This window comes from Echiichthys vipera (genome assembly GCF_963691815.1).
Source record: "Echiichthys vipera genome assembly, chromosome: X".
Classification (NCBI taxonomy): domain Eukaryota; kingdom Metazoa; phylum Chordata; class Actinopteri; order Perciformes; family Trachinidae; genus Echiichthys; species Echiichthys vipera.
In genome coordinates, this window is record NC_139825.1 from 10,251,858 (window position 1) to 10,259,841 (window position 7,984).

Sequence of the window (7,984 nt, forward strand, 5' to 3'; positions counted from 1 at the left end):
CTGAGTGTGAGGGCTTATTAATGCAAGTTAAAATGGATACGCGCAAACATGAAAACACATCTATTGAGCACAGAATAGGTGTTTGTTTACTCAAATGAAATGTTGTTTTGCTCATGTATAACTTCTTTTCAAAATAGAATTCATGTGCTCGCAAAATTTATTTTTCTGTGCTCAAAATCTCACATTTCTCCTTCATAATTGTGGCACAAATATAACTTAATATGCGAGCACCTCAACTTCTTAATTTAGTATCTAGTTTATTTAAGGTTATTTGCAGACTGTAAATGCTATGAACATAGTAAGAGTGGGTAATTTATTTCAGTGTGAGGATTACCTTAGTATGTGGGTGGTTTGAATGATCCATGGTTGACACATGCTGTCTCTACTTGCTAATTCCATTAGTGATCATTAGATATTTCTTAAGTGGTTATTTACTTTATTACTTAAAATAATAATATTATATAACTACTTTTTAATTATTGGACCAAGCAGACCAAAAATACCATGCCTATTAAATTAGTTACACATGTCAGGGAAGTTTTAAACCTTAACATCTGTCCGATTACTTTATATCACATATTGTGTGTAAATATTCTGATGTGTTGGGACTTCCCCTCAGGTTGTGGCTTATGGTTCTGCTTCTGACAGCTCTGTGACTCACAGCTTACCTCACACCGCTCAAACACAAGACATTAGACATTTCCCAAGGTGGCTTCTGCCAGTGTCAGTGTCAACCTCTAATAAGCCATCATAGCTACATCACTAGACTAGCAACTTGGGAAAAAGAGGCCTGCAATTATGTAAAGCGCATGCGCAGGCAACTGATCTGCCCAGAGATGCAAATCCTGGACTTCAGGATGCCCCTACCAATCATCAACAGCTTCTCTCCGCCAGACAGTGCCTGAAAACATAATTCTTAATAAAGCATTGGCAGCCACAGATACGATGGACCTTTTTAAATAAGCTGGATAGCTCGGCTGTGAATGCACCGCCCACCCACCTGTGAAGATCTTTTGAAGCGTACTGGGCGTGAGTGAGGAAAGCATGCCCAGCATCAATTTAGGTCCTTTAGATCTTTTTTTAGAGATTCAATGACAGGGCACAGGGACAGGGTTCAGAACCACGGCTTAAAGCTGCATACTGTTACTATCTACACAAGATAAGGTATTTTCTTATGAAATCCTGCATTATTAATTTAGCTAATTATCCTGCATCATCAATACATGTCTGGCATTTGTAACAAACCAAACTGCTTGAAAATTTGTTGAAAAATCTGCTATTATTTTAATAGTGGAAAGACCTCCTGCCTCAATAGACAATTTTAACAATGTACCATTGAAGATCAGCTTTACAATTTTTTTATGAGAAAGGCACTGCATTCACCCATTGGATTTTGGTGAGTAACACTGAATATAAATATACTTTTTGACTGTGCACTGACCTATGGGGAAGTACTGTACAATTAAAATAGTGTAATAGGATGATGATGATGATGTGATAGGAACACAATGTTCTTGGGTGCTATTGGCAAATTTAGCTGCTTACAATGGAATGAAAATGGCAAAAATAAAACAGTACACTGCCCACACCATTCACCCTTCACCCTTCACACAAAAACACAAAAGCAGTAACTGAGCCAATATATCTTATGTTAGTGATCTTTGTGTTGTTGGCGAAACAGGCTCCACCAGTAGATTACAGCTATCACATCAAGGTTGTGAAACCTAATCAAGTTCTTGATGCCTAACCCTAACCAAGTAGTTTTGTTGCCTAACCATGTAGTTTAGATACCTAAACCGAACCATGTAGTTTTGATGTCTTAACCAAAACAAGTAGATTCAACATGAGAGCAGGTTCCATCGGTTGCAAAAACATTTAGATTCAACGTTTCTGTGGTTTCCGGAAACATACAATGCCAATGCTTATTCTTGTCCCCACAACTCTGGGGACTGGGTTGTGGATTTGTTTTCACAAAATATCCTTGTTTGCATGATTTAACCTTCCAGTGTTTCATCACAGGAGCCGGTGCAGTGTGAAATGCAAACTACCTTCCATTTGCTGTGTTTGACCAAATGCTTGCATATGTTTGTTCATCAGTGAATGGGGTTTAGTGCTGGTGCCAGGGCTATTGTTAAATACTGTAAGGTCTATCTTCACATTATCATGGCTGAGTGGGCCCAGGGCTGTGTGATGAATCAGGGACTCAATAATAAGCTGCTTATATAAACATTACATTGTGCTTCGGCTGCAGCATGTTAAGGCAGGAGATTGCTACTTTGGACTCACAGTTACAACCATTATCAGAGAGCAAAAGATAGAGAAAAAACAGAAAACTGTTCAGAAAAAGAAACTGTACTATGTGTACATGGGCTCTGCTAGTGTCATAAGGACAACTTGAATTCAAATATGACCAATTTGAAAACCAAAATAAAGACTAAAAGCTTTCAAAGACTGACAGAATACTATGTGCATACTTTTGTATAGATTTAGATTGGGTCTAAAAATAGTGTTCTGTATTTAACTTGACATGCTTACATGTATAATATATTGTCCTTTGCTGAGGAAATTCATTAATACAGCATGTACACACATAAGAACAGTTAACACCGATCACAAAAACATATATACTACAACGAAAGCATTACATTCACATGAACAAGAGTCCATTGAGTGTTGTTGCTACAGTTCTTCGAGGGTAGTGACAGGAACTCACAGACTGTATGAAAAATGGACGTAGCCTCTCCATCGAGGTCCGTTCTCTCAACTTGATCGAATCATCTCCCTACGGGAGTCACCATCTTGTCAGACTTTGACTCCGCCTCATTTCCCTCTCTCATCTCTCTCATCTTCAACCGCTTATCCAGGGTCGGGTCACAGGGGCAGCAGTTTCTAGCAAGGGACCCCAAACTTCCCTTTCCTGGGCCACATTAACCAGCTCTAACTGGGGGATCCCGAGGCGTTCCCAGGACAGTATGGGGATATAATGTCTCCACCTGGTCCTTGGTCTTCCTCGAGGCCGCCTCCAAGCTTGACGTGCCTGGAACCCCTCCGAGGTGCCCAGGGAGCATCCTTACCAGATGTCCGAACCACCTCAACTGGCTGAACTTCTCACTCTATCTCTAAGGGAGACTCAAGCCACCCTCCTGAGAAAACCCATTTTGGCTTCGTTCTCTGGTCATGACTCAGCTTTCATGACCATAGGTGAGAGTAGTAATGAAGATTGACCGGTAGATCGAGAGCTTTGCCTTCCGGCTCAGCTCTCTTTTTGTCACAACGGTGCGGTAGAGCGACTGCAATACCGCACCCGCTGCTCCAATTCTCTTGCCAATCTCGCGCTCCATCGTTCCCTCACTCGTGAACAAGATCCTGAGGTACTTGAACTCCTTCACTTGGGGTAAGGATTCATTCCCTACCTGGAGTAAGCAATTCACCAGTTTGCTGAGAGCCATGGCCTCAGATTTAGAGGTCCTGATCCTCATCCCAGCCTTTTCACACTCAGCTGCAAACCGATCCAGTGAGTGCTGAAGGTCACTGACCGATGATGCCATCAAGACCACGTCATCTCCATATAGCAGAGACGAGATCCTCAGTCCCCCGTACTGCAACCCCTCCCCACCTTGACTACGCCTCGATATCCTCTCCATGAAAATCACGAACAGGATTGGTGACAAAGCGCACCCATGGCGGAGTCGAACCCCCCCCCCCCCCCCTGGGAACAAATCCGACTTACTGCTGAGGATCCGGACACAGCACTCGCTTTCAGTGTACAGAGATTGGATGGCCCACAGAAATTACCCCCTCACACCGTACTCCTGTGGCACCTCCCACAGTATTTCCTGGGGGACCCGGTCATATGCCTCCTCCAGATCCATAAGGCACATGTAGACCAGATGGGCATACTCCCAGGCCCACTCCAGGATCCCTGCAAGAGTGAAGAGCTGGTCAGTTGTTCCACGTCCTGGACGGAATCCGCATTGTTCCTCTTCAATCTGAGGTTCGACCATAGGAACCCTCCTTTCCAGCAACTTGGAGTAAACTTTAACAGGGAGGCTGAGTAGTGTGATACCCCTGTAATTGGCACACACTCTCTGGGGTCCCCCTTTTTGAACAAGGGGACAACCACCCCGGTCTGCCACTCCCTTGGCACTGTCCCAGACTTCCACGCAATGTTGAAGAGACGTGTCAACCAAGACAGCCCATCCCAACATATGTAACTGTTGCTTCTGTTTTGTGTCCACCAATGCCAATGATTCCTTCTTCAGTCGGACAGCTTCCCTTACCACCGGTGTCCACCCCGGTGTTTAAGGGTTAAAGCCCCTTGAGGCACCTAAGACCCTGAGGCCACAGCTCACCGCTGCAGCTTCAGCAATGGAAGCTTTGAACATTGCCCACTCCAGTTCAATGCCCCCAACCTCCACAGGGATGCCAGAAAAGCTCCGCTGCAGGTGTGAGTTGAAGATCTCTCGGACAGGGGCCTCCTCCAGACATTCCTAGTTCACCCGCACCACCCTTTTGGGCTTACCCGATCAGTCCAGAATCTTCCCCCATCCTCCGACCCAACTCATCACCAGAGGGTGATCAGTTGACAGTTCTGCTGCTTGGTGCATATGCACAAACAACAGTCAGAGTTTTCCCCCTTACCACCTGTAAGGAGGCGACCCTCTTGTCCACCAGGGTAAACTCCAAAACAGCGGCGCTCAGCGGTGGAGTTGGAGTTTTTTGAGTGTTTTAATCTACAAATGTTGTTTCTATACTACATTAAATCAACTCAACCTTCGGCCCCTAAACGTGCTCCACTAACTATTGCTACACCCGTCAAGCTATGGATTAAAAAAAAATGTTCGAAATACTGGGTTCTTGATTTCAGAGAGATTAGACAAAAACACCTTCTCATTTATCTTCTTCTCATTGTCACTGTCCCTGGCAAAAAGGGAGAACGCATTGGTCAATTTCTGAAACCACTGGCTATCATTTGATAACAATTAAGCTTTTCGTCAGCTTTAAAACAAAAATGTATGTCATATGAGACGTTGTCTCTCAAAACCATTTCCATTTTCACGTCTCAAGGACATCAGGTCATCGGACCTGGACATGGAAGAGGAAGTCTTGGCCTGGGTAATGAGAAATTATGAAATATTGGTTGTTGCCCAAGAGGCTAAATCATCAATATGGACCAATAACCGATGGGTTCGGAAAATTAAGGTTACATGACTGGTCACTTTTTTTTGGCATCACCTGTGGTTCCCACCACTGCAGCCTAAGTGCAACACCCACATTCAAATGAATGGGGATGCCAGATTCGTTAGGAATGCAGCCCTAGAAACCTTTCAAAATCACATAAAGAGCAGGCGAATTACTAACTTTAGCCTAAACTCTGATGTATTTGCAGCCATATGCCTACTGTCTTCCATGCAGTAAATGTGTTGGTCCTGAATGGAACTGTAGTCCCACATAATAATAGTTAGCTAAGGATATAATACTCTGTGGCTTGGACACAACACTAGGTTCCTACTGTGCTAGGCAGTAAGTTAGTCAGCAAGGCATGTTAACATTAACTGTTTACACCGGAGCAGATAAAACACACTGTTAAATAAATTCTTTATACCTGTGTTTTAATTATAGAAAGGTGAGAAAAAATTGGCAGAATCATGCAAACTCTCTGGATTCTGGTCATTAAGCCCACTCCTATAAAGCCCCATGCACACTGCTACGGTATTTTGAGAAAGCTAAAGCTTGACAGATGTGCCATGGCTAGTTACTGTTGTTCGGAACAGAGGTTTATTATATGGTCAGATTAAAAATCTGGCTAATAATCACTAGTAATGTCCAAATGAAGCACCATAAACCATTACTTGTATTTGTTGACCCCGCTAGATGGAGCTCTTGGTTTAAAGAAAAGGGCTCGATGAATGGTAATTCAGTGTGTTTTCAACCCTTTGTTGATGAGAGTTGAGAGAGCTCCATCTAGTGGACTCATGGCTTCATTTGGACATCACTAATGGTCATGTCATAGCTGCATTAAAATTAAACTTAATTCCAAATAAACCTACATGCTGTAACATGAAAAATAAAAATAATAGATTCTATCGTGGATACTTTTGAGGACCCTAAAGGCTCATTTATGCTCTAAGTTAGTTACGCATACGGATATGTTGCAGTACCACCGGCAATCGTGGGGGCAGTGTCCGGCACTGTATTCAAAAAGTGCCGTGAATAGCAGGAGTGGGCAAATCATTAAAAGCCCAGACGGACATCCTGAAGTACCGAAAGTGATAGTCATCTCCTCCGTTGTCACCATGTCTGTTGTTGTCATAAACTTTTTTTTCAAAATTTATTGGAGTAACTTTTGAATCTGAACGACGCCCTCTAGAAGATGTTTTGCTTCATGACAATGACACACCCACACACACACACACACACTTACACCCGCAGGCCCTTATAGGTAAACAGTGTTGTGTGTACAGTAATTATGGACAGACTTCTGTACTGCTACATGAGTAGTGCTCCAGTGTCAGTTTACATGTCAGTACTAATGCATAAGGCTCATTTCAGAGGAGAAAGGTGGACAAGTGAGTGTGTTGGTTGGTTTGTGGGTGGCTGTGTTATCTGAAAATATCCAAAGATGTTCTTTTGGCTTTGGTGGACACAAAACAGAAGCAACAGTTACATACATTTCAAATTAAGACACGGAAGAGCCTTCTATTATCACGGTTATTATAAGTAAATAAGTGATAACTACAGTGTGACTTTATGTGATTTCCATTAGTCACAGAACTATCAATATAGCAAATAGTTTTGTATGGAACAAAATGTGCTTTCTCCCATTAAGAGGCATAGCTTAATACCAATTACAACAGTTACAACAATAGTTTGTATTGCTCAGAAATGCACTCACACTGAACACCATTAAAGTTCAACCTTGAGACAGAGCTTCAGACCAAAAAGAGAGTAAAATAACCATTTAAGATACCCTAATGGAGCGCAGAAAGACCCTCCTGATATGTTCAGTAATCTAATGAGGAATCTTGATGAAAAAATAATGAACAAAAGCTCAAGTTGAGCCCTAAATCAGCAATCTATCCAACTCCCCTGACCTCTGACCCATGCTGCAGGGTCAATATGTCTTCATGCAAAATGTGAATGGATGTGGCTGCAGCAGAGCTACTTACAGAAGAGCACAGGTCATCCACACACTGGAGGGATGGAGGGGGGAAGTAGACTCTTTTCCTCTCCACTTAGGTTTCCCTCGCCTTCCAGGCGTCACTCACTCTGAGATAAATCCACAAGATGCAGGCAGCTCTATCACTGTGATGGACAGACGGAGAAAATGGACCAACTCCAGTCCCTCTGACAGCTCACCCTTCCACCCTCCCTCCTTCCTCCACACAGAGTACTGTGAGCTGCCTGGCCGGCCAGATAACAGGATTGACTGACTATATAAAAATACAGTGGAGACTGCTCAGGAGAGGAGAAGCTGCTGCTCACAAGGTTTTTATAATCAGTCTATGGCTCCTCCCCCACCAGCCTCTAACCAGGCCCTCCCTCGTTGGTATGACAACTACCAATCACCACTCAGCATAGCACAAGCCTCCTCCTCTCCGTCCTCCTCCTCTTCAGCCAGCTTCTGGTGTTGACAGTGTTGTCACACCAGAGAGACCGATGAATGCATGTGCGTCAAAGAATGTATATAACACAGTCAAAAATATGTGTGTGTGTGTGTGTGTGTGTGTGTGTGTGTGTGTTCGTGCGTGTGTTTGTGTGTATGCACCTGTGCGGCACTATGTATGTGTGAGATTGGGGGTATTTAATTGGCAATACAGCAGAGGGTTTGCTAATACCTGGTGTGATGTGAGTGTTCTTGGTCATTCCATTAGCATGGGTTAGTACAATGGTGCAACAGTCCAGCTGCTGATAGCATGAGATAGATAGATAAGACATGCAACCAGTTCATGTCTAGCTTAATGTTAAGTTGTTTTAAAGATCC

The 7,984-nt window shown here is 43.3% G+C and overlaps 1 protein-coding gene across 1 annotated transcript in view; it reads right to left on the reverse strand.

Annotated features, from left to right (window-relative positions):
- cdk18 (cyclin dependent kinase 18) overlaps positions 1-7,303 on the reverse strand; it is a 115,868-nt gene extending 108,565 nt beyond the window's left edge. Inside the window, exon 1 of the mRNA XM_083939183.1 lies at positions 7,170-7,303. The gene's annotated coding sequence lies outside the window, so the exon portion shown is untranslated. The remainder of the gene's footprint in view (positions 1-7,169) is intronic.
- Positions 7,304-7,984: the final 681 nt, after the last annotated feature.